At 37.2% G+C, this 25,101-nt stretch overlaps 1 protein-coding gene and 1 pseudogene across 1 annotated transcript in view; one reads left to right on the forward strand and one right to left on the reverse strand.

The window, feature by feature from the left end:
- The window catches only part of SBF2 (SET binding factor 2), a 485,589-nt gene that overhangs the window by 109,793 nt on the left and 350,695 nt on the right, over nt 1-25,101 (forward strand). The gene's annotated exons all lie outside the window — the stretch shown is intronic.
- Nucleotides 17,422-18,199, reverse strand: LOC114036244 (annotated as a pseudogene).

Raw genomic sequence — 25,101 nt, forward strand, 5'->3', positions numbered from 1 at the left:
GATGTTTGCCTTTATCACCTCACATCTAGATGACTGCAGTAGCCTTCTGATTGGTCTCCATCTCTCAAGTCTCTTCTCATTCCACTGTCAAATTGATCTTCGTAAGGTGCAGCTCTGACCGTGTCACGTGTCCTATTCAGTAAATTCCAGTGGTTCTCAATTGCCTCCAGGATCAAATATAAAATCCTCCATTTGGCTTTTAAAGCCCTTTATAGTCTGGCCCCATTATTCCTTTCAAGTCTTCTTCCACTTTACGCCTGGACTTTACTGTCCAGTGACACTGACCTCTTTGCATTAATCCAGTTGTTGTATTTCATTTTGTTTCACAAAATTTGATTGCAAAAATAAATGCAGCAATAATAGCTTACATTTATATAATACGTCATGATTTATTATGTGTTTTCCCCACAAAAATCCTGTGAGGAAAGTAATGCAAGTATATTAATTTTATAAATTAAGGAAGTGGATCTGTGATTTCATCAGTATAAGGAACTCTTCCTACCAATTCAATTCCTTCTACCTTCTCTTCAACTTACAGTCTTAGGTAGTTGTCTCAATTGGCGCTTCTTAAACTGTGGGTCATGATGTAACCGAATGTGGGGGTCTTTAAAAATGTGGCAACAGTGAAAGGTTTCTGAACATGCAAAGACCAAAAATTAATTAAAAATCAAATGCGTAATGAATCCGAGATGTTCCTGGAAGTGCTTGCCTACGTTGCATCTCCACTGCAACCTTGGTTCTGAACACACACTATGCACCCTTTGCCCTGTGCATGCTCTCAACGCCACACAACACCAATGAACACCGTCAGAAACGCCTCAGCTCAGATTCAAGACTATTGTGTGTTATGCATTGCAGTGTTTTTAACTGTACATACAAAATTATTAAATGAATTTTGGCTTAGGATTAGGACAGAATTTCCAACAATTTCTGACATGGCCCTAAACATACTTCTGCCATTTTTTACTACATATTTATGCTAAGTAGCGTTCTCAGCATTGACAATTATAAAATCAAAATATCAATCAACTCTGTGAAATACATTAAAGATGCTCAGTGTTCAGCAGTAGCAACTATTCCGCCAAAATTTAATTCTTTATATAAAAATAAACAAGCAGAGAGGGCAGCTAGGTGGCGCAGTGGATAGAGCACCAGCCCTGGAATCAGGAGGACCTGACTTCAAATACAGCCTCAGACACTCATTAGCTAACTGTGTGACCTGGGCAAGTTACTTAACCTCCATTGCCTCTTTAAAAAAAATAAACAAGCTCATCCATCTCATTAGTATGCAAATTTGCTTTCATCTTTAATAAACAGTAAAATTATACATGTATCAAAGAATTATTTTAAAATAAATTTCTTTATGGTTTATTACAAATATTTGATTTGTATACCTATTTTATATACCTGTATGCCTAGGATTGAGTGAAAAATTTTTGGGTGAAAAGAAATCACAAGTGGAAAAAGTTTAAGAAGCCCTGATCCAGATCATTGGTATCAAACTCAGATAGAAAATGGGCCATGCAGGTTACACATTCACTTAGAAAATCACATATTAACATTATCTATGTTCTATGATATTTTTATTTTTTAAAGTATTTCCCAATTACATTTTAATCTAGTTTGGGAGTACTGAAACCCAGTGGACACCTTTGGTCCAGAGCACAGGATCACACAGCTAGTGGTGTGAATATGAGACTTGAGTCCTAGTTTTCCTGATTTCAAGGCCAGTTTTTTTTTTCCTACTATGCAACACTGCCTCTCAAGTTATCTAACTTTGATTATTTTGTTCTTTCCAGAATACCATATTGCCTCATAGCATTCAATGTATTTCCTATATGTGAGTTTATATATATATATGCATGTATATATATGACTACATGTTATATGTACATACAGATATTATTATTACCTATTCTGATTCACTCATTATTAGATATTTGCAAACTGATGCCAAGATTGGGGAACTGATTTCTCCAAGGTCAACATAAGTATTAGAACAAGGTCTGTTGAATTTCATTGTACTGTGGTTCCCTGTATCATACTTATAACATTCTTGAATAACTTTATACATTCTTTTTTTTTTCAAATGTATTCTTCTTCCATTTCTTTCTCTCTTTTTTTTTTCAAGTGGGAGTTTTGATCTGATAGAGAAAGGCTAGGATATTTTTTGGAAAGGTGGGTGAGAAAGAGAGTTCTTTAATAGGTCCCCCAATGACCCATAAGCTTTCCTGGCCACTATTTGGCATGCAAGACTTTACTCAACTTCCCTTTGACATAAATTTTCTAATAATATTTTAAAATGGCAATTAATAAAGCAGAACGATTTATTTCATTTTAGTTTACAAATATGTATGTGTATGTATACACACACACACACACACACACACACACATACACACAAGGATTTATATCTCTTTTAAAGAAGGAAGTAGGGAATGGGGATTTGACCTGTAATCACCTATAGATGTATGCTTAAAACCACTGGGATGTCTAACTGCTTGATTTTTTACATTTTTGTCTTTGTTTTACTCTAGTCCCTATTGTAATGTGGAATGCAGCATGAGCTTCCGGGAAGAACAAAAGTGTTACTTTAAAAGTGCCTAAATAGGAATAGAGTCATCAGTCAGTGACTAAGGAAAGCTGGATTCACTGTACCAAGTTGTTGAAAGTTTCTAATGTCCTGTCCTACAGTGAGACAAGTATTTGGCAGTCAGCTTTGGGGATTGTGGGAGAGGTGAAAGGAAAGGTGAATTCTAATAATGAATCCCGGCAGGAACTGAAGGAGGCTTTGTTTGTTTCTCTTACTTGTTTTGTAATGAGATCATTTGTTTCAATAAGTAAGCTGGAGTGACATGAAGAATTGCACGTTGCTTTTGATATGAAAAAATGCCAACATTCTTTTCATTTATCATGAATTCCAGAATGAGAAGACTTGACCAGAAGTGTCACATTCTTTTCAACATGTAATGTTAGTTTTTTAGAGGGCATAAAATCCTAGCTTTTCAGAAATCCCACTACTGCTGTATAGTTATAGTCAGAGAAGTGTTTTGCACAAAGAATAGGTTCCTTAAACCTATTTAATTCAGTAATCATTTATTGAGCACCTACTCTGTGCTAGAGGGATATAAGGATATGGGAGAAATGATATATACAAAAATAAATATAGTGTAAGCAGAATCAGGAGGAAGAAAACAGTAACCACATGAGAAATTAGGAAAGGCTTCCTGGAGAAGGTGCCATCTGAGATAAGTCTCAAAAGAAGCTAAGGATTTTAAGTAGAGATGAGAAGGAGGTACATTCTAGACAGGAGAGACAGCTTGTGCAAGGGCATGGATATAAGAGCTAGAATTTCAAGTTTGGGAACAGCTAGTGGGTCAGTTTGGCTGGAACATAGAGTCGTACAGAAATAGGAGAAATATTAAATTTGGAAAGATAGGTTGTTTAGAAACATATAGTAAAGGCTGTGGAGTTTGTATTTTATCCTAGAGGCTCTGGGACTATTGAAGACTGTTGAGCTGAGGAATGACATAGACCTGGGTTTTAAGAATATTATTTTGACAGTTGCACGGAATACAGATTGTTGGAGAGGAGGTAAACTAGAAGAGGGTATCCAGACGGCATAGTAAATAGAGTGCCAGGTCTGGAATAAGGAAGACTCATCTTCCTGAGTTCAAATCAGGCCTCAGACAGTTCTTAGCTGTGTGACTCTGGGCATGTCGCTTAACCCTGTTTGCCTCAGTTTCCTCATCTGTAAAATGAGCTGGAGAAGGAAATGGCAAACCTCTCCAGTATCTTTGCCATGAAAAACCCCAGAAAGGGTCATGGAGAATTGGACGTGGCTGAAATGACTGTGCAATAACAACAACAATAACCCGAGAGAGATAATGAGGGCTTTTATTAGGGGAATGGCTGTGTGAGTGGAAAGGAAAGGGATGAGAGAGATGAGGCAGAGGCCGGTTTGATAAGATTAGACAGCTGTCTGGACGTGGGAGGGGAGAAAGTGAAGAGATGAGAAGGACTTTAAGTTTTCAAACCCAACTAGACTGGAAGGACAGTGATTCCCCCAGCAGAATTTCAGAATTTGGAGGGAAATAAGATGAGTTCTCTTGAGTTTGTGACCAATACTGCAAATTCACAAGATTTCACCAGCAGGGAGTTGGTGATAGGTGTCTGGATTTTAGGAGAGAGATTAGGGCTTGACATATAAATTTGGAATATATAAATATATATAATATATAGTATATAATAAAATGTATATTTTAGATATAAATTTAGATATCTAAATCTGCATAAAGGTGATAATTTGGCCCATTGGAATTGATGATGTCACAGAAATAGGGAGAGAAATAGAGATGGAAACATACAGAGACACACAGATAGGAGAATTAAGAGAAAGCTGGAGAAGGAAATGGCAAACCACTCCAGTATCTTTGCCAGGAAAACCCCAAATGAGGTCACAAAGAGTCTGACACGACTGAAAAAACTGAACAAAAACAGTCCCATAGAAGTCAAGGGAGGAAAGAGCATCTAAGACAAAGACCAAATGAGTCTGAGAAAAGACCATAAGACTTTCCAATTCAAAGATCATTGATAACCTTGGAGACAGTTTTAGTTGAGTGATTGTGTCAGAAACCAAATTATGAGAAATTGGGAAGTTGGAGGTGAGGAGATGAAAGCAATGAGCACAGACAGGTTTTTCTCGGAGTTTAACTATGAAAGGAATAGATATAAGCTAATAGTTTAAAGAGGTTGCGGGATCAAGTGAAGATTTTTTAAGGATTAGGGGAGCCCTTAGGCCTGTTTATAGGCAGCGGAAGGAGCCAGTGGATAAAGAGAGTTTATAGATGTTATAGGTGATAAAGGCATACAGGAAGGGATGAGATCAAGAGTGCATCTAGAGGAACTGACCTTGGTAAAGAGAAGTCATTGCTTCTCCAATTACTAGATAAATAAGGAAAGAATGAGGTAAAATTTAGAGGGGATTTAAGGTAAAGAGTAGGGGTTAAGAAGGAGCTTATGGTGGATAACCTCTCTTTTCTCAGTAAGGCAGTTTCTTGGGTCTGAAGGGAGGATGATACTTGAAACAGCCCCAAAAACAGGGCCAGTGATGTGTTGGAGCCTTACTTCAGAGAAGAGGAGAATTCACTCCACCCTAGAGGACAAAACACTACCACAGGCAATTGCTGATATAACACTTAGAAGTTTTTTTTTTCTTCTCCCAGGATATTACATTAAACTTAGGCAGAAAGATATCTATGTAATTAGTCACAAAAGGAGTTGGGGTCTTGAATCTAGGTAATTGCTTCAGCCTGGACATTGTCCCTCTCTTAATGCAGCCAAAGATTGAACTAGCTTTTGAGACTATCACATCAAATACTGATACTGAGCTGGCAGTCTTGCTTCTGAGACCTCCAGATCTTTTTCAGATGAGTTACTGTCTAGTCATCCCTTCTCTAGCTTTTATTGGTGAAGCCATACATGCACTATTTCTTTCATTCCATTCTTACTGTGGGAGCACAAATATACCACATTGGATTTGTCACTTTTAAAACTATTCATTCATTCATTCATTCATTCATTCATTCATTTATTTATTTATTTTTTGGTGAGGCAATTGGGGTTAAGTGACTTGACCAGGGTCACACAGCTAGTAAGTGTCATGTTTGGTCTGAGGTTACATTTGAACTCAGGTCCTCCTGACTTAAGGGATAATGCTCTATCCACTGCGCCACCTAGCTGCCCTGATTTGTCATTTTTTAAAACAAGCTTTTCAAGTGACAACTCAATATTTTTCATGTTGATTTTGTCTCTTTTATTCCTTTGTTTTGTAATTCTCTTATTCAGAGAGCTACAGCCAGGTTTAGAGTGGCTTTGCTTCTTACAATGAGGATCTTTCTGTGTATCTTTTATTAATGTTACTTGATCTTTATGGAATTTTGCTCCCAAAAGGTCTGGTAATCTGTTTTATACTGAAGATTGAAATTATAATTGCCTACTGGTGTCTGTCAGATTCTCTGTTTTATTTTCCGTTTTCTTTCCTTAGTTTGAAGAGGGAAAGCACAGATGTGTTTTGGTAAGAAAAAGTTCAATCTTGTCACGCATGGAATGTGACATTTTAGTTCATGGCTGGTTTCACTCATACTCTGTTTCTTGAAATTTGACACTTTTAATTTTGTGGTGACTCAATCAACATTTATGGCATACAAAGTCATATTTGAATTGAGATGAAAATTTTAACTTGTTTCTTCTTTGAAGAATGGTAGGTTTTGCCTTTTTAACAGTAAAAACAAAACATCTGTGACACGGTAAAATAATTTTTGTGTTTTGTTTATTTGTTTTTAAAATCTGACCACAATTATTTGCCCTCCTGCCTGAGAAGAAACTGTAAGAGAAAGCTGAAGAGTTGTTGGCATAACATCAAACTTGAGTGTTTAAGCACGTATGGGTAAAAAAAGTAATGCATTTTATAGTACAAGAAAGAAACAACCTGATTATTTTAGTTTAGTGGCCCGTGTGATGAAGATAGCTTGCATCAAATGTTCTAATTTACTATTTACTTCACATTCTTTCAAAAGTTAACAAAAGTGGTGATTATAAAATAAGTGTTGTCAGGAAAGGCCCATATTACACCTGAATTAAATCCCCAGAAGTAGCATTATATTATGCTCTGGGCACATTCTTCTAACTCTCACTTGCACAAATTAGTTTGGTTACTGGCTGTTGCTCCCATCAGGGTTCTAGGGTTAATCCTGGGAAATTGGGGTTTCTAATACTATCATTCATGAGCTTCCATCTGGTGTGCTCTTTAGTATTGATTAATTACTTGTTATCAATCAGCTTTTACACTAAGAAGGTATAGCAAGGTCAGAAGTTATAAAAAGCATCCCTACCAACCAGGGGATAGTTCTCTCCACTACACATGTTTGGTCTCTGGAGGGTGTGAGCTCAAACTCAAAGGATGAAGGGATGGAGGCCTGCATGTAGGGAACACATGTGGCCAAAGGGAGTTCCTTGAGACTTTTGGCCCAGAGGGTCTTTTTCTTCTTAAAGTTCCTGCCAAGTCCACTTCTTGGAGGTGGCATTGCCAAAGGATCGCTTGCTTGCTTAACTGGGCTAACTCCTTGCTGTACTCCGTCTATTGGCTGTCGGAACACTTCAGTTTCTCTTCTGGGTCAAGCTAGTTGCTTTTCATTGCTGGCTCCTCACCTTGCTATCACACTGGCTCTGGTTTCTGAGAACATCTCAGGAGACTTTTTCAATTTTTCAAATCTCACAAAATCATAACCTGGTCAGTTTGGCTTTGGATACTCATTCATGTAATGATTAGGAAAGAGTAAACCCAGCAGACAGACGTATCATGCACATGGAGACACCTGGTGGCTAAATAGGGAGATGAGGCAGTCCAGCAGCAGACTGGGCTGCTGAAAGCAAGAGATCTTTGGCAGGAACCTTTGAATGAACACTCATCTCTGGTTCAGGCAATTAAAAGATCTTGTATTACTACATGGTATGATCACAGGATACTTGCTCTTTCTCTGAAAAGGGAAAAGGGTTATTACACATCCCTGGAAGCAGGCTCATCAAAGTTCCATGTGTTAGATTGTCAGCAGACAGACAATATTGCGTATCTTCATCAGGAAGGATAAATCTGCATGCTGTAAAGACTAGGTCCTCGTTGATTAGTCTCACATTATACAGAGTTTAACAGTAAAATTGTATACTTGTAAATATATATTTGTATATATGTATTATATATATTTATATACTTGTTATACTCAACACTTTTGCTAAATTAAAATGAAAACTCTACTTTATTTTTATATTAATATGTATAAATATTGAATGTAAAAACATTTTTAGAGTTCTTGTTAAGACCATATTGAATATATATATATGTATATACACACACACACACATATATGTGTGTGTGTATATATATATATATATATGCAGCTAGGCAAACATGAGGTTGACTTAGTTTGTGTATACTTTCAATTTATACTTCATTAATGGCCTAACTAGAATATACATGATGACCTTCCTGATTTACCAGCCGCTTAGTGCCTTCCCCCCCTAAAATTACCTCATATTTGTTTTATATATGAGTAGGAGGGAGGGGGAGAATTTGGGACTTAAAATTGAAACAGGAGGAGAGGGAGATGGACTGCCTTTGGGGAAAAAAAAGTGCCTTTAATGATCCAACCTCCCTCACCCACCACTCTTCTCCCTGAAGACAAATGCCCATCTAGTTTTAAATTTTTTTAATTTTACTTTTAACATTTTTTTAAATTTTGAATTCCAAATTCTCCCCCTCCCTCCCACTCATTGAGAAGGCAAGTAATATATCAGCTATACATGTAAAGTCATGGAAAACATATTTTCATATTAGCCATGTTGCAAACAATAACAACAACAATAAAAAGAAAGAAACATAAAGTAAGTGAAAAAATATGTTTCAATCTGCACTCAGAATACATCAGTTCTCTCTCAGGAGGTAGACAGCCTTTTTCATCATGAGTCCTTTGGAATTGTCTTGGATCATTGTACTGATCAGAGTGGTAGGTCTTTCATAGTTGATCATCGTTACACTATTGCTGTTGCTGTGTACAATGTTCTCTTGATTCGTCTTACTTCACTTTGCATCAATTCATATGAGTCTTTCCAAGTTGTTTTTTTAAACCATCCTACTTATCATTTCTTACAGCACAGTAGTGTTCCATCATAATCATATACCATAACTTGTTCAGTCACTCCCAATTAATGGGCATCCCCTCACTTTTTATCCAAAATTCCACCTACATTTTTTGTCCAAAATTCCTGTGCAAGGATCCAGCACCATGGGTTGTCTGAGGGAAGTATGGTATACTGAAAAGTGTGTGGCGTGATTTGTCCTTCACTCTCTAAGCAGAAGAAAGATGATGCCATGACTTGCAAGTGAATTGGATTTAAGTGAGGGAGGGCTGTGCAAAGGCACCAGCCTTACTTTCTCCTCCAGAGCCATCTGGGTCCAGTGACCAGATGTAGATCAGGACAACTGGAGATGGCCCAGCTCATTTGTAAAATGAGAAGTTTGGACTTGACCTTTAAGGTCAATTCTATCTCTTAGTTCATGAATTGCATATTATAGTCTGAATAATAGATGTCCTTCGTCTCCTTGAGTTTTACCAGGTGGATAGTGTGGTCACACTCATTCTAGAGATCATGGACACCATTAAAGAGTGGCTGTAATAAATGTTGTTGGGCTTGACGGAATCAGAGTAATGTTATCTCCCAACAGTAGCCTTGCATTGAGTAGACACATTTGTGGAATGTGTAAACTTTAAAACATTGTGTAAATGTGAGTAGTTGTTGTTACATGTATTTTTTGATCTTCATAACAACCTTATGAGTAAAATTGTTATCAGTAACCTTACCTCTTTTGAGCAGATAAGAAAGCTGAGCTACAGTGTTTTACATGGTTAGTAAATGGTAAAGATGATGCTTAGCCTAACTAGTTTGGTCTAAGTGCAGGGTTCTTTCCCCTGGGTACAACATGCTTGCTTTATGTTGCTAATTAAATTAAAGTGTGCAATGACTCATTTATCTATCTATAACAATTCTATCTGTAAGATTTGACAAAGCTCAAAGTCGTAAGGTGTGCTAATTAAAATTGCAATAAAAATGTTCCTTAAGAATGTCAAAATAAGCTTTTAATTGGTGATCGCGATCAGTATGATTGAATATATGGAAGAGGATAAAAAAGATTGGGTTCTGAATTCTTAATCTGATTAAATCAGGACAACTTACCCTTGCTTTAAAGTAAATTCATAATAAATTCATTTTGCTAATAATTCAATAAATATCTGCAGTGTCATGATAGTTTTTGAATAGTTGAATAAAAATTTGTGAGATTTCCTCCTTGCAATTTTAATCTTGGCATGTTTGTAAGTGACTAGGATGAATGAGGAGGGAAATGTTGTTTTATTTTTTCCTACATCTGGAAGAGTGAATTCACATCTGGTTCACGGATTTCCTCCATGGAGATAATCCAAATTCAGTGTCAAGATTAGAGCAAACATTTATGGGTGTTCAGAATTTTGTATGGAATTTGAAATATTTTGTTTAGAAGCAATGGGCAAAACAATTGACTCAGATGTTTGTGTTCATATGTTCTAATTTTAGATATATTTCTTCATATTTAAAAGTAAAAAGTTTTGTACTTCATACCATACCAAGGGAATTATAAATACTTGCTGAGCAAATCCTTTTTGGTGCTCCTACACCCAAAATATCCCGTGAAAGAAGCTATAAATTTACTTTATTTCCTTCCACTCTTCGAGTCTTTATCATTGTAAAAGTTCCCCAACTGTTCTTTTAAAAATGTACCACATCAAAGTATGCTTCTAGTACATAGTTTTTGGCAAGATGAATTGTCTTAATATAATTATTAACTCTCTTCATAAGTTACATTAATCATTCAAAAATTTATTGTAATCTAAACCTATGTAAAATGATATTCACAAGTTTTGCATTTTAGAATGTGTCATTCATTATTCTGCATCTTTCCCATCACTATAATGGCTAACAAATGTATTTGTGTCTGAAAGGGGTCCCTTGAGCAACTAAAGTAAAAACATGTGTGTGCCCAATCCCAGGAGTGTGCAAACTAAAAATAGCATTTATTAAACTTTTCTGAATTACTGGTTTTATAGAGTTAGGTTGCCAAACCAAATTACTGGTCATGTGAAGTAAGCATGCCATGGTGAGGTAAATGGGTGTGGATTTATAAATGTCCCACTATAGAAAAAATGTCAAACTTTTCAAACATTGTTATATTTTGGTTTCATTCTTACCCTTTCACCATTATGTTCTAGCTGTCATGCCACATTTTGTTTTATGTATAAGAGCACACTTGGATATTTTCAGTGACCTCTAATTTTCTTGGTGTGGGCACTCCCTTTTCATTGTTCACAACTCTTGTCCGTGTTTTTTCACAAGTTTTCTGCATTGGACTCACTTATTCTGTACTAAGGAACCTCTGTAGTTCTTTTAATGTTGTTACACTACTAATATAACATTTGAATTTTCCATCTTTTGTTTCATTCTTGTCATAGGCCTAGCTCACCTCCTTTGGTCATTGTACATGTTCTGGTTGATACCTTTAATTCCACTTCTTGCTTGCAAATAATCTTTGTAATGTTGGTAATCTTTGATAACATGCTGTAGCTACTATACCAAATATTGAACTTTTCATAGCTGTTTGAGCTATTTGTAGTTTAAATTCTTATGATTTTTTTCCATAATATGCAGTCACTTGGAATGACCTTTGGTCCTGTGCAGAACAATATGATCAATTTAAATCATATTATCTAGAACTGGAAAGCACATTGAAGATCATCTAATCCAACCTCCACTGGAGAAGGCCAAGAGAGGGTAAATGGTTGCTCCAACGTTACTCAGTGCTAAGTAGCTAAGCCAAATTCAAACCCAAGTATTGTACATCTAAGCCAGTGGTCTTTCCACTCTGCCATGTGGCCTTTTATTACACCCTACTAGCTCACAAGGGTTGCAGCCACTTGACATTATGAAGCATAAATTTAGCTTTAAACTTTCTATGGAGTCTTCTACAGTTGACAGAATCATTTTACATATATATTAAGTATAAGAGTTCTGTCAGCTATTATTTGTATTTCATCCAATTTTTCATCATGCTTGAACATTTAGGTAATTTGGCAGTCTTCCTAAAAATGCCACCCTTTCAGGTGGGTGACTGTGTATATTGTGTCTGATAATATCAGACAAGCACTTCTTAACTAATGAATACCTTATAATGAAATAACCATTTCCTTACCTTGGTGGAAATTATTATTCTATTATTTTTATATTATGATATTTTAAAGTTGCACATGGCTTTAGAAGGCATTTTTGTGGCATGACAAGTGAGTTCATTTCATTATTGGGAAGTGACTTGGGACAGGTGCAGAATATTTAATTAGACCCAGATGGTATCCAGGCTAGCAAATGGGCTGAATTTGTTGGGAAATTCAGGTGGGAAAGACTGTCAGCTTTCAAAAATGGAGAAAGGGAATTGAGTAATTAACCCCAGAAGCTTGCTGCCCACTCACAGCTAAATCACAGCTATGTTCTATAATGTTCTAAAGTACCTCAATCCTAGACTCTGTAAGTTCTATTTCATTTTTATTCTTCTATTATCGTTCTTTTTGAAAATACCCAACTGCTGTCTCAGGTAGCTAGTGTGAGAAATTATTTGATAGAGTATCCTTTCTTACTACCTCTTTTCTTTGCCTTGCCATGTATGCTCTCTCTTTTTCCTTTGTCTTTCATTACTTGTTAATTCTCTCTCTCTCTGTCTCATTCTCTCTTTTCATTCCATTTGATAGCTTAAAAAGACCACAAAACACTAATCAAGGTAGATTCATTTAATAGTGCTACTTATATCAAGGCGACTGGGAACTATATATATATATACACATATATAATGTGTATTTTATATATATATGTATTATGGTTAAGTTCTGATGTTAATATTGGATATATAAATATACAGTAGCTTTCCATATAAACAAGTTCTACTATTGACTGTCAGTGTCCTCAACAGAGGTATCAACCTTTAAAGACTTGGGAAAAACTGTAACATCAAACAGATGTAAGCTTTTATTATCTGTGTTGGAACTAAGTAGAATCAATCAGCTTACCTATTCTAGGCTTATCTCCTTATGTTCCCCAGACAAACCTTTTGTTCTAGCCAGAATGGAATGAGTTCATACTCTCTTATTCACACATTGCATGCTTTCCTGTCTTCTTACCATTCATTGTTCCTGACGTTTTCCTACCTGGGTGACTTTATCCTGCCTTTCTACTTGTCTAAATCCTATCCATCATTTAAAGACTCAAATCTTAGCTCTAATGTAAAACCTTCTCTCACCACTCCAGCCTCTGATGATCTCTTCTTTCTAAGAAAAGGGGACTTACATTAGAGATAATAAAGCCCCTCAGAGAGGCCTTATAATTCTTGTTACCCTCCTCAGTGCTTTGTGTTTTCAAAACTTTAGATAGTTGTTCTGATGCACTCTGCTAAAATAGCAAGTAAATGTGGAAGCAATTGTCCACTGCAGTCCTATGCTGATGCCTCATCATCTTGTGCATCAGACTGCTTTATGGGTAAATATGTAATGACTATGGCCTTTTGAATGGAGTCTATCTTGCACTGAATTCCACTCCACAGTGAATAGTTTTTAGTAGTGTATCTGACATGAAAAATTCCTTGAAATCACTGAATGTGACCCTTTGAGAACACCATTTTTAAAATGAGAGTAGATGCCTGTTTAGATCATTTCAAATTCCAGATCTATGATCCTAGTCCAAATGCTCATGTTACAGACGAGAAAATTGAAATCTAGGGAGGGGAAGTGAGTTGTCCAGGATCCCACAACAACCACACATCTTTGTTTGAATTGTGGAGAATATGTGTTTGCGTGTTGCTTCATTTAAGTTTTTTCTTTGTTATTGTTTTTTGTTATCTCTTTTCTTATCTATTTATTTTATTTCCTTAAAGGAAGGAAAAGGGTTTGCTAAGACATATCATTTGACTTCCTTTTTCACAGGAAGAAGTGTCTGTCTATCAGTGTACGTACAGGTTGATATAGCCAGAACCAAGTCAGGATGTTAGCTGCTTGTCTATTAATACAGGATAAAGGCATTTCTACCAGCCAGAGTCACATAGTACAAACAGTTGTTTCTGGATCACTTAAAGACTAAACTAAGCACCAGAAGTAACTGTTTTTAAAATTCCCAAATGTCTGAGTCATATCCTGTGATATATACATTTATGTTGACTTGTAGTGGAAAGAGTTATCTCCTTTAAATATGGGAAAATCATATAACTTTTATGAGATTATGAGTGCAACCTTAGAGATAACTTTAAGTGATCTACTGAATATTAAAATCAAGTGAGGCATTAACCAGGAAGACCTGTGCTCACTTAAGGTATTCTCCACTGTTACAGAGAGTAACCTATCCAAAGTCCAAATAAAAGAAATATTGCGTATTGGTAGTGAGGTTATTCAAATCTTCATATTCATAAATGGCATCTTGCTCATTTTATTTAGCTGTAGGATGTCACAAAACCATCCTCAGTCATAGCTATCATAGTTTTGGCATAATAGACTTTAACTACCCACAGTAAAACAACAACAACAACACTAACAACTAAGTGGATAAAGAGCTTAGTCTAACCTGTATACTGCAGTTTAGTGGGCAACCCATAAGTCATGAAGCACACTTATCTTAGATGAGAGTTCAGACATTCTTAGTGAAGCATTGGTTCTGGTGCTTGCAGCTAAGCTGAGGTAGAAATGAGAAGGGTAGTATCTACATGAGTAAGAATGAAGGGAATAAATAGGAGAGACATTTTGGAGGCCAAATTTATTTGACAGTTTGATTCAGTATGGAGAATAAGGTAGAGAAAGAGTCAAAAATGACACTGAGATTTTTCACTTCAGTTACTGGAAGATGGTAGTGCCTTTGACAGGAACAACAAAGTTGTGAAGAGGAATGAGTGTTGGGGAAATAGAATTACTTCTGCTTTGGTCATACTGAGTTTCAGATGACAGTGGGACTGTAGACAGAGATGTTCAGCAGGTAGTAGGTGATATGTGACTAGAGTTTGGGAAAGAGATTAAGACTGGGTATATATATTTGGGAGTCATCTGCATAGAAATGATAATTGAACTCATGAGAGCTGATAAGATCACCAAGGAAAAAAATGGAGGGGAGAACAAAGGAGAGGTATCATGCAAATTTAGAGTGGAGTTCCACATACAATGACATTAGGATGAGTTAGAATGGTATAGTGATATAGCCAAAAATAGCATAGAAGAATATAGCATTTCAGTCAGGGATAGAGTTGTATGTGGCCTTCCTTGCCCCGAATGTCCTATGAAGCAGCACAGTATGAGTAATGGCCTATCCAGATGAGCAGTGGGATATACCTTCTGGTCGAAAGCACAGTCAGTGGGGGCCTGAATTTACATAAAGTTTTCAGATAACACTGCTGTGGCGGCTGTCACATTGTCAGTGGGATGGTGGGACAAGAGAACGTGAGCTAGTGTCAAAAGGAAGTTTCTAAAAATGAACCAGAAAGACCTACTCAGGATGAAGAAAGTAGACTTATAACTATTGTCCGTTAGCAAGCTTACTGGAGATTTTCAGCTGCCGTTTCTAAATAGAACTGGCTACAGTGTAAATCTTAACTTGCACAGAGTTATGTAACAGGAAACAGACCTAGGAATGTGGGGCTGTTGACTCCTCTGGATATTCAGTCCACCTCCTGGACTCATTGTTTTGACCTGCTTCAATGTAAGCTTCACCTCTACTAATTCTCCATAAAATGGCTGTTGGATACATCTTAGAACATATCAGACAAGCATTAATACTATGACAATTAGTATGAGGTTTAGGACAGTTGATTGTTGAAGACCTCTAAGCCATCTTCCCCAAGAGCCTAGTCTGGACCAGAACAAATCCCATGACTCTTAACCTTGCTTTACCTTGGAGAGCCAGGTGGCCTGGCTCCCTAATCTTTTCTAGGGATAGTGCTTCTCTGCTGCTGTTTATCCAAAAGCAGAAGGAGGTATTGGTTAAGGTATAGATACCTCCTTTACTGTCTAGCAGATAATCTAGGACAATGCAGTCATGCCCAAAACTGCCAAGGAATTAAGACTTATTTCCATTTCATTAACTATAAGAGTTATGGTGGTTGGAAGTGGCACTTCGTTGTTCTTGTTGTTCCGTCATGTTTGACTCTCTGTTACCCCATTTGGGGTTTTCTTGGCAAAGATACTGGAGTGGTTTGCCATTTCCTTCTTCAGCTCATTTTACAGCAGAGGAAGCTGAGGCAAACAGGGCTTGCTCAGGGTCACACACTAGTATATGCCTGAGGCTGGTTTTGAACTCATGAAGATTAGTCTTCCTAATTCCAAGCCCAGTGCTCTTACTCGCTGTGCCACTGAGCTGCATCATATTGGCTTCCTAGAGAGGTTTTCTGTCCTGCCTCCGCCTGCCTTTTCCCAAGCTATTCTCTGTGTAGAAAACACTCAGTCTCCTCCCATCTGCCTCTTGGAATCCCTAGCTACTCAAGACTCTGCTCAAATACTCCCTCAAAGAGGGCCCACCATCACACCCTGAAGTCTGGGGCGCCCTGCAATGGAAGGGAAGAGAGCCCGAGGGGCTTCATTTCCTGCAAAGCCAGCTTTGCACATTCCAGAGCCATTGTCAACAAGGAGAACAGCAGTATCATCATCCATGGTGAACTTTGAAGTGGCAAGTTTAAACCCTTAAGAGAGAGAGAGGGGAGGTGGTGCCACACCTGGAGGCAGGGGCCGGGTGGAAGATCTCACAGCTCAGCTTCCTAATTTCTAAGAAATTTCTGGATTGTTTCTAATCTTTCTTTATAGTCCATCCCCCATATAACTGCCAAAATAATATTTTCTTTTTTTTAAATTTAGGATATTGTATTGTGTAGCAGTCTAAAATATCCAGAACACAAATTCAATATTTTAACTTACTAGACAGGCAAATAAGTGTTTCAAAATCGTGATGAAATCGATTATATAATACATAATGTAAGTAGTAATAAAGGCCTATATTATGTGTACTACTTTTCTCAACACAGCTCTCTTGCAGGCTAACTCTGCATAAACATGGTATTAAGTGCAAAACAGCTCTGTGGTACCTTCACTTGTTTTGAAAAATTAGAGCATCAAAGTACAATAAACCTTTCACAGGTAGGCACCTAGTTATTCTAATAATTTTCTTATATTGGTTGTTTCTAAATTTGTTTTCATCAGATAATCTAATGTGGATGATACATATTATCATCCACATTAGATGCCAGGACAAAAAACAACCCAGCACCATCTCAGATTGAGTACACTTAAACATATCACTCTGTTAAGAAGTACTCTCAGCATAGTCTTTGCAACTAGCCCAAAGCATATACTTAAGGAATTTTTTAAAAAAGTGTTTGTGATGTTGATATGTTTAATTCTTATACCATACAGTTTTCTAGTGAAGATAGCATTGTGCTTTATGCAACAATAGAAACCTCAAAATAATCACCAGGAAGCTACTAAGACTTAAGGGAGAATAAACTAGGATGGTCCACAGAGATAAGATGAAATCCACCATGTTGGGATTGTAACTGGAAAAAGCGGCCCAGACTAGGAAACAAGCCCAAACCACCATCAGAAGAAGGAAATATGCTGTGGTCCAAGATGTATGCTTAATGTTTTGTCTCAACCCTCAGTCCTTAGTGTGAAAATTGGTCTTCAGTTCAGTCCAGTCAGCAAAAATTGACTGTGCAATTTTCCATTGTGCTTATTGTACAGACTATGTATATTCTATAGAGTTCCTTCAGTGCTACACTGTTGTACTTCTTGTCCCAGCAGTTTGAGGGCTTGCAGATACCATAGTGTCATCAATAAGAACAGGCCATAGTCCTTCATCGTAATTAGATATGTTATTTAGTGTCATTATACTGGTCTAAAAGAAGATTCCAGATGTCTTTAGGTATGATGTTTCAACAAAAATTTGTTCCCCAAGGCTAGGAATTTAAATCTCCTGGTAAGTACTAAATTCTAGGAGCCAATGGCCATTTCTAGATCTAATTCTTTTTGTCTTGGATTCTTTCCAAAATTTAAAGTAAACTGGTAAAAATCCTTAAATCGTCCTGACTCTTTCAACTCTTGTTCCATCTTGGGTATCTGGGCCTTTAGCATTTCTGTGTTGTCACATCTTCATTCTATCATGGACTCCATCCATAAACTCCTGCTTTGACAATTCACACTGTGTTGCTGCTCTGAATTTCCAAGCAGTGATTAGTATACTAATCCTGACTGCATCAAGTGTTGGGTCATCACAAAAATGCTGTATACCATCTATATCAATTTTATTTTCATCTTGAGCATCAGGAATGTGACCTCTTTGTATCTATTGTATAGCTCTTCTAACTTCTTTCCGTCTAATGATCCTTTAACACTTTCTTGTATAAGAATGAAGTTCAGGATTTTTTGGAGGGGAGAATTGTCTGTTGCAACATCTTCCAAGATGGACAACTCACAGCTATTTTTTCACTAGATTGTGTGAAGATCACAAACTGGCAAACTTTATTTTTCTGCAATTATTTCAACTTGTTCATGTTGGCATCATCCAGGCCTCTCCTCTCCTTTGCCTCCTCCTGGCCACCTATGCCCCTTAAGCCACATGACATTAAATGGAATCTTTTAAACATAGATTCTTTTATATAAATTTTACTTTCACCCTTTGGACAGTATTGTATCTCTTTAAGTTTTTCAACCCTACTAGGCATCTCAAACTCATTGGTGATTGGTAAATTCTTTATCCTAATGGGAGGCTCTCTGGGAACTTATCGCGATTTAGCAGTAAGTTATGTTGTGATAGTGCTATCAATGATTCTCTATAGATATTAGGGTGGACAATGAAAGGAGCTGTTTGCTATATTCTGCCTGCTACCACCTCTGTACTAAGAGGCTAATACATAGTGGATACAGCTTGACCTTGGGTGCCATTCTTAGTCTTACTGTTTGGCATACCAAATCTAAACTTCTTTAGCTACTTTATCTGCCTCCCATAATGTGGTCCTGCAATAATTATTCAGTTTTAATCATCATCCTTAATCCTTTAGTAATCATTCTTATTTCCACCTCTGCTCTGGGTTTGTCAGGCCAGGTTTTTGCCAATTCTCCATTACGTTATATCCATTCATACCTTTGGATCATTGTGTTGTTCCTCAAGGCTGAGGTGCCATCCTAATTATAATCCTAATATATTTTAATATATATCTATGTATATACATACTATATATATATAAAGACATATATGTACATACACAGATAAATATATAAATATTTGGCATAGATAAAAGGGAAAATGCTGGAGTGATGATGGAGTTAGGGGTGATGATGGAGTTAGGGGTGATGATGGAGTTAGGGGTTGGAGACAGAAACCTCTATCTTCTATATGCAAGGGAATTGGCCATACTTGCCAAATTCTGTATATATATTGTGGCAACTTTTAAGCTTACCACCTCAGATAAGAGCCTTGGAAAAGGATATAGGAAGATCCTGGCTCATGCCCTCTCTGTTAAATCAGATAAAATTCATTTTGTTACTGTTCTCTTTGAGAGAGTCCATGATTATAGATGCTTAAGGTAAACATTTATCAGGATATTCAGTAAAACTATGAGAATATGCTTCCATGGATGTTATTTATTTTTAGGAAGATTACTTATGAAATCAGTCATTGTTGATGACAAAATATGAATTATTTTTTTTTCTTCATGCATTATGAACCCTTGTAGTCGTATTTTTCTTACCGATTTCCCTTAGTCATAGGATTAATTTTCAAGGCTGCAAAAGATAGGAGCTGCCCTGAAAGTTCAAAGAAACGCCATTTTATACAAAAGCTGCTTTGGAATGTTGTCTTGCAGTCAACTTTCATACATGAAAACCATCAGAATGATTTCTAATGTAACTAAACTTTGAACAAGACTAAGATTCTATTCTTAGTTCTTGTTACTAGTGTACTGTCATGGCTTTAAAAATTGTGTTTAAGTACATTTCTAGAGGAAATTTAGGGTGTGGATGGTGGTGAGAAGAGAGGTTCCATATATATCAATTTATTGATTACTCTGAGTTTTACCTAATTTGTGGATTTTCTGAATTGCCATTATCTCCTCCTGCTGTATTATATACAGTATAATATCAGAGAGAGGACATGTATACAAATAACTATAATTTAAAATAGATTACAAGTACAAAGAAGAGGTATAATTTGAAGAAGCATTTAAGAATCTAAGGTGGATGCTTTTGTCTGATGGATCTGTGGATCAGGAAAAGCTATTCAGACAAAGTGGCATTTAAGTTGAACTTTGACGGATGGATTTGATTCCAATGGGGCAAAGGGCTGGGGGAACATAAGGGGAAGCACGTAAGCAAACAAGGAGGCTGGGAAGGAATGAACTCAGAGAAGAGTGAGTAGTAGAAAAACATGAGATGAGGGGAGGTTATAACTGGATTTGTAGAGGCCTCAAATGCTAAAGTAAGGAGTTTGGACTTTATTTGGAGACAATGAGGAGTCAGTGGAGGTTTTTGAGCAGGGGAATGGCATGATGAGAACTATGCATTAGGAAGATCATCCTACACATTTACCTGTCAGATCTATGGATAAGTTTATGACCAAACAAGAGATAGAGAGTAACATAGGAAGCAAAATGGCTTGATTACATAAAATTAAGAAGGGCAACTAGGTGACACAGTGAATAGAGGGCTGAGCCTGGAATCAGGAAGGCCTGAGTTTAAATCCAACCTCAGATACTTATTAGCTGTGTGACCCTGGACAAGTCATTTAATCCTATTTGCCTTACTTTCTTCATCTGTACAATGAGCTAGGGAAGGAAATGGCAGGCCACTCCAGTATTTTTGCAAGAAAACCTCACATGGGGTCACAAAGAGTCAGACATGACTGAAATGAATGAACAGCAACAACAACAAAAAATAAAAAAGATTTTATACAAGCGAAACCAATTCAGCCAAAATCAGAAGGAAAGTGGGAAATTGGGAGGAAAGATTTTACAGCAAATTTCTCTGATAAAAACCTTGCTTCTCAGATATATAGGAAACTGAGCTTCCCTTGCCAGTTGGATAGAATACAAATTCTTCAGCCTGCTATTTAAGGCCCTTTACTCTCTGGCTCCTACCTTATTTCACGTCACTCCCTTTCAGAAAGTCTATATTCTGACCAAATTGAATTATCAATTGTTCCTGAAACTTAACACTCCTCTTCTCTCTCCGTGTTTACAAAATATTTCACCATATTGATTTGAAGTACCTTTCCTCCTCCCTCCTGCCTTTAGAAGTTCCTTGACTTCCTTTAGGATTCACCTCAGGAAACAATTTTTTTGTAAATCCTTCTGTGATCCTCCCAGTTATTACTATTTTCTTCCTTCTTAATTTTTTTTTACCATTTTTTATTTGTATATGTGTAGAATCTCTCTCTCTGCCCTGACCTGGTAGAATGGAAACTGCTTGAGGGCAGAGACTGTTTAATCTTTGCATCTTCAACATCAAGCACATAGTAAATATTTAATAAATGTTGAATTGAACTTAAAAATGGCTCCTTTTGTAAGAAATTAGTATAGAGTATTGGTATAGAGTTTTTATCCTTCTCTTTTCCTCATCCCCTCACATGGAAGGTAGATTTGTTTGTAATTCAACACTCTGTTCTACATTAAGGTACAGAAGAATGATAGGGGCGTACGTAGATTTAGAGCTAGAGGGAACCTCAGAGGTCTAGTCCAGCAGTTGAGGCCCAGGAGGATGAAGTGGTATGCCCAAGGGCCACACAGGTAGTAAGTGGCAGGGCTAGGATTTGAACCTGGATCTTGTGATTCCACTATCTCACCCAGCTTCTCCAAACACTATAGATAGATAAGAGTGATGGAGAAGTATGGTCTGTTTGGGACATAAAACAAACATTGCTGAGGAATGCTTGGCTAAGTGTGAAAGGTTTACATTCTGTTGGTAAGATAAATGATACATTTTCTATATGGATGCAGAGTATGAAACTTACTCTTTTGTTGCTGACCACATCCCTCCATTCAGAAAACCAAGGCATTTCAAAACAGAAGCTGGGTGGCTGAGTGTCCAAGACATTTAGTATTCCCAGCCACAAGTGTTCGCCAAAGACTGTTCTTGGAAGAGAGGATCTTTTTTTTTTTAGGGTAACGTGGCTTCCTGCTAAGTGTCTGGTCCACAGATAGCTGAAGAATAGCCACACAGATCTGTTCTCATCCTCATTTTACTTTATTTGAATGAAGCATAAGTTATCATAAATAACTTGGTGTTTCCTTTGTTTTTCAAGTGTCTGCTGTTCTTTTTGAAGGTCTTCACTTGTTTTTACAATGCTGGTTGTTAGTTGAATGGATTTTCACTGTCCCCTTGGCTGTCTTCAAATCAAGTGACTTTTTTAAAAAATAGGAATTTGCACCAATAGTGCTGTCGTTAATAGCCATGCTGTTAGGGAAGGCCCTTATAGCAGATAAGTCAAGTTGAGTCAGCAATCATATATTAAACATCTTCTCAGTACTAACCGCTGTGCTAGTGGGTATGGGGATACAAAGAAAGGCAACAATAATAATAACAAAGAGAACAGAAACAGTCCCTGGTCGCAGAGAGCTCACAATTTAGTGTTGGAGACAACATTCAAAAATAACTGTGTCCAAACAACAAATACTGAGTAAATTGGACATAATCTTAGAGGGAAGGTACTCAGTTTAAGGGAGCCTGAGAAAGGTTTCTTGTGGAAAGTAGGAATTTACCAAAGGCAGCCAGAGAAACTGAGAAGTAGAGAAGAGGAGGGGTACCATTTCAGGCCATGAGGGGCAGCCAACCAGAGAAAATGCACAGTCAGGAGACAGGAAACATTACAAGAGAAACATCCAGGAGGGAGGTGAGGTAAGAGCAACTGGGATGAGGGGAAGGAGCCAGGCTATCAGAGGCCTTGGAAACTAGAGGGTTTTGTATTTGATGGTAGAGATGACAGGGAGCCATATGGTCACATATGTTAGGAAGATCAATTTCAATGCCGAGTGGAAAATGGACTGGAGTGGGGAGAGACTTGAGGCTGGGAGACCAACCAGAAGGCTAATGTCATAGTCTCAGCATGAAGTGACGAGGAAGTAAGTATGCAAAGTATTAGCTGTTCAGACAATTTTTTATAGATAGTATAAGTTATATAGATAAAACATTTAAACACACAAAAAAGATCATCAGGCCTATGCTACAAGGACGCTGACCAGAAGGGCAGCCAAATAGATATTCCTGGATCAGTTTCCCAGAAAGCCATCCTGTAGTGTTTCCGAATCCATTAAGAAGATATCTATCCATATCTCTACAAAGATGCCCCTTTTGAATTTGATGACCCTGATTTAGCTCAATTCAGCAAGCATTTGTCAACCATCTACTATTTGAGTATACTGTGCTGGGCTTTATGTAAGGCCATCTCTGATGACATAACTATAACAGGTAACTACTTGTTGAAAATGTTCCTTCTCCTTTTGGTCTGTGGTAGTAAAAATGTCAGGAATTATGAAGATGTGAGATAAGAACTTTGTACTCTGATATTGCATCCTGTGGCACTGCAGAGGGAATGTTGATGATGATGATGATGATGATGATAGCTGTCATTTATATAATACTCTAAGGCTTCCAAAGCATTTTTCTTATGTTACCTCATTCAATCCTCTCAATAGAACCTACCTGTGAAGTTAGTGCTATTATTATCCCCATTTTACAGTGAGGAAGCTGAGGCTGAGAAAGGTTAAGTGATTTGCCCAGGGTTACACATATATTAAGTGTCTGGAGCAAAAGGTGCACTTAAGTCTGGCTGATTTTAAGTCCAACATTCCATCCATTGGGCCACATAGCTGCCTCAGAATTAAAAATGGACTTTCAGCAACTACAAAATAAATAATCCACATATAGATCATTGAGAGTTTTTATAATTAGTGTCCCTATAGGATGACCTCTTTTAAAGGATTTTCCTAGTGGAGGAAAAAAAAAATCATTGTTCGGGGAGAAATTTGGTAGAATTTAATTTGAGTAATTTATTGTGTATCTTCTGCCAATCAATTAGCATTTATTACTACATTCCTTTGTGACTTCCAACTGATTTGTGCACTGTGGAGGGATACAGAGGTATATTAACAAATCATTGCCTTTCAGGATCTTGAAACCATGGTATTTATATACATGAAGCAGTTGAGGGGCAATATAATGATAAAGTTTAATATTGTAGTTTCAAAATATCTGGTGCATGTAGTAATTTCTATGAATGGCTGGGAAGAGAAGAGAGCATAAAAGAAAGGACTGCTCCTTTTGCTCCACCACATCTTCTTACTAAGGGAGATAATGATATGAAACTGCCTTGGAAAGTACAAAGCACTTCACCTATGGACAGTGGGTATGGGACTCCCAAGACCTTTCCCTTATTCTTCTCTCCTAAAAAGCTTACTCTTAACTCTTGCCTCACAAATGAGCATAGCCTTTATTGAGACTGTGACAAATACAAAATGAAGCTTGTATTTTTGTCATTGTACAGGTATACATCACTAGATCTCTTCTTGAATTGTATGTAAATCAATCAAACAAGCGCTTATTAGGCATGCATAGTGTATTAGACATGGGCAGACAAAGACAAAAAATCCCTGTCCTCAAGATGCTTGTGTGTGTGTGTGTGTGTGTGTGTGTGTGTGTGTGTGTGATATATACACAAATAAGAATAGTACAAGGAAAAGTGAGGAAGGAGAGCTCTGGTAACTAGGGACACTCCACAAGGCTTCCTGGAGGAGATGGCTCCTGAGCTGAGCCTTGAAGAGGGAGACAAGAATTCTGAGAGGTGGAGATGAGGAAAGAGCATATTCTAGGCATGAAAGAATAGCCTGTGTAAATGCATGGAGTCAGAAGATGCACCTAGTAGTGTTACAGTTCTTCTAGAAGTAGTTACTAAAGGGGAATAATTGGAAACAAGCCTGGAAAGATAGCCAGATTTTAAGTCCTTAAATGTCCCTCCAAGAAGTTTGTATTTTATCTTTGAGGTAATAAGGAGTCAATGAAGGTTATATCAAAGCAAATATTAAAACACTGTCCTTCATACCTTTATCATATGAAGTATTATTTTCCTAGTGAGGCATATAAACTATCTCTCATTGTAAATTCATTGAGTCTTGGTACATCAGAATAGGTTTTTGTAAGACTTAGCTCAATTCCTTGCGTAAGAAAACTTCTTCATGAATGGCTTGATAACAATAATGATGACCACAGAGATCTCTTCCTTTTTTCTCTTTTGTACATTGCTCCCAGTGCCCACTTTACCTCCTTTATGCTTCTTTCTAGGCAGCGCAGTATGGTACAGTCCAAAGAATACTGCATTTAGAAGATCCACATTCGAGACTTTCACCTGTCACATACTAGTTCTGATTTTAAACAAGTCATTTAGCTTTCCTCAGCTTGCCTTTTTTGA

The sequence above is a fragment of the Vombatus ursinus genome, unplaced genomic scaffold (assembly GCF_900497805.2).
Source record: "Vombatus ursinus unplaced genomic scaffold, bare-nosed wombat genome assembly UNPS02009770.1, whole genome shotgun sequence".
In the NCBI taxonomy this organism is placed as follows: domain Eukaryota; kingdom Metazoa; phylum Chordata; class Mammalia; order Diprotodontia; family Vombatidae; genus Vombatus; species Vombatus ursinus.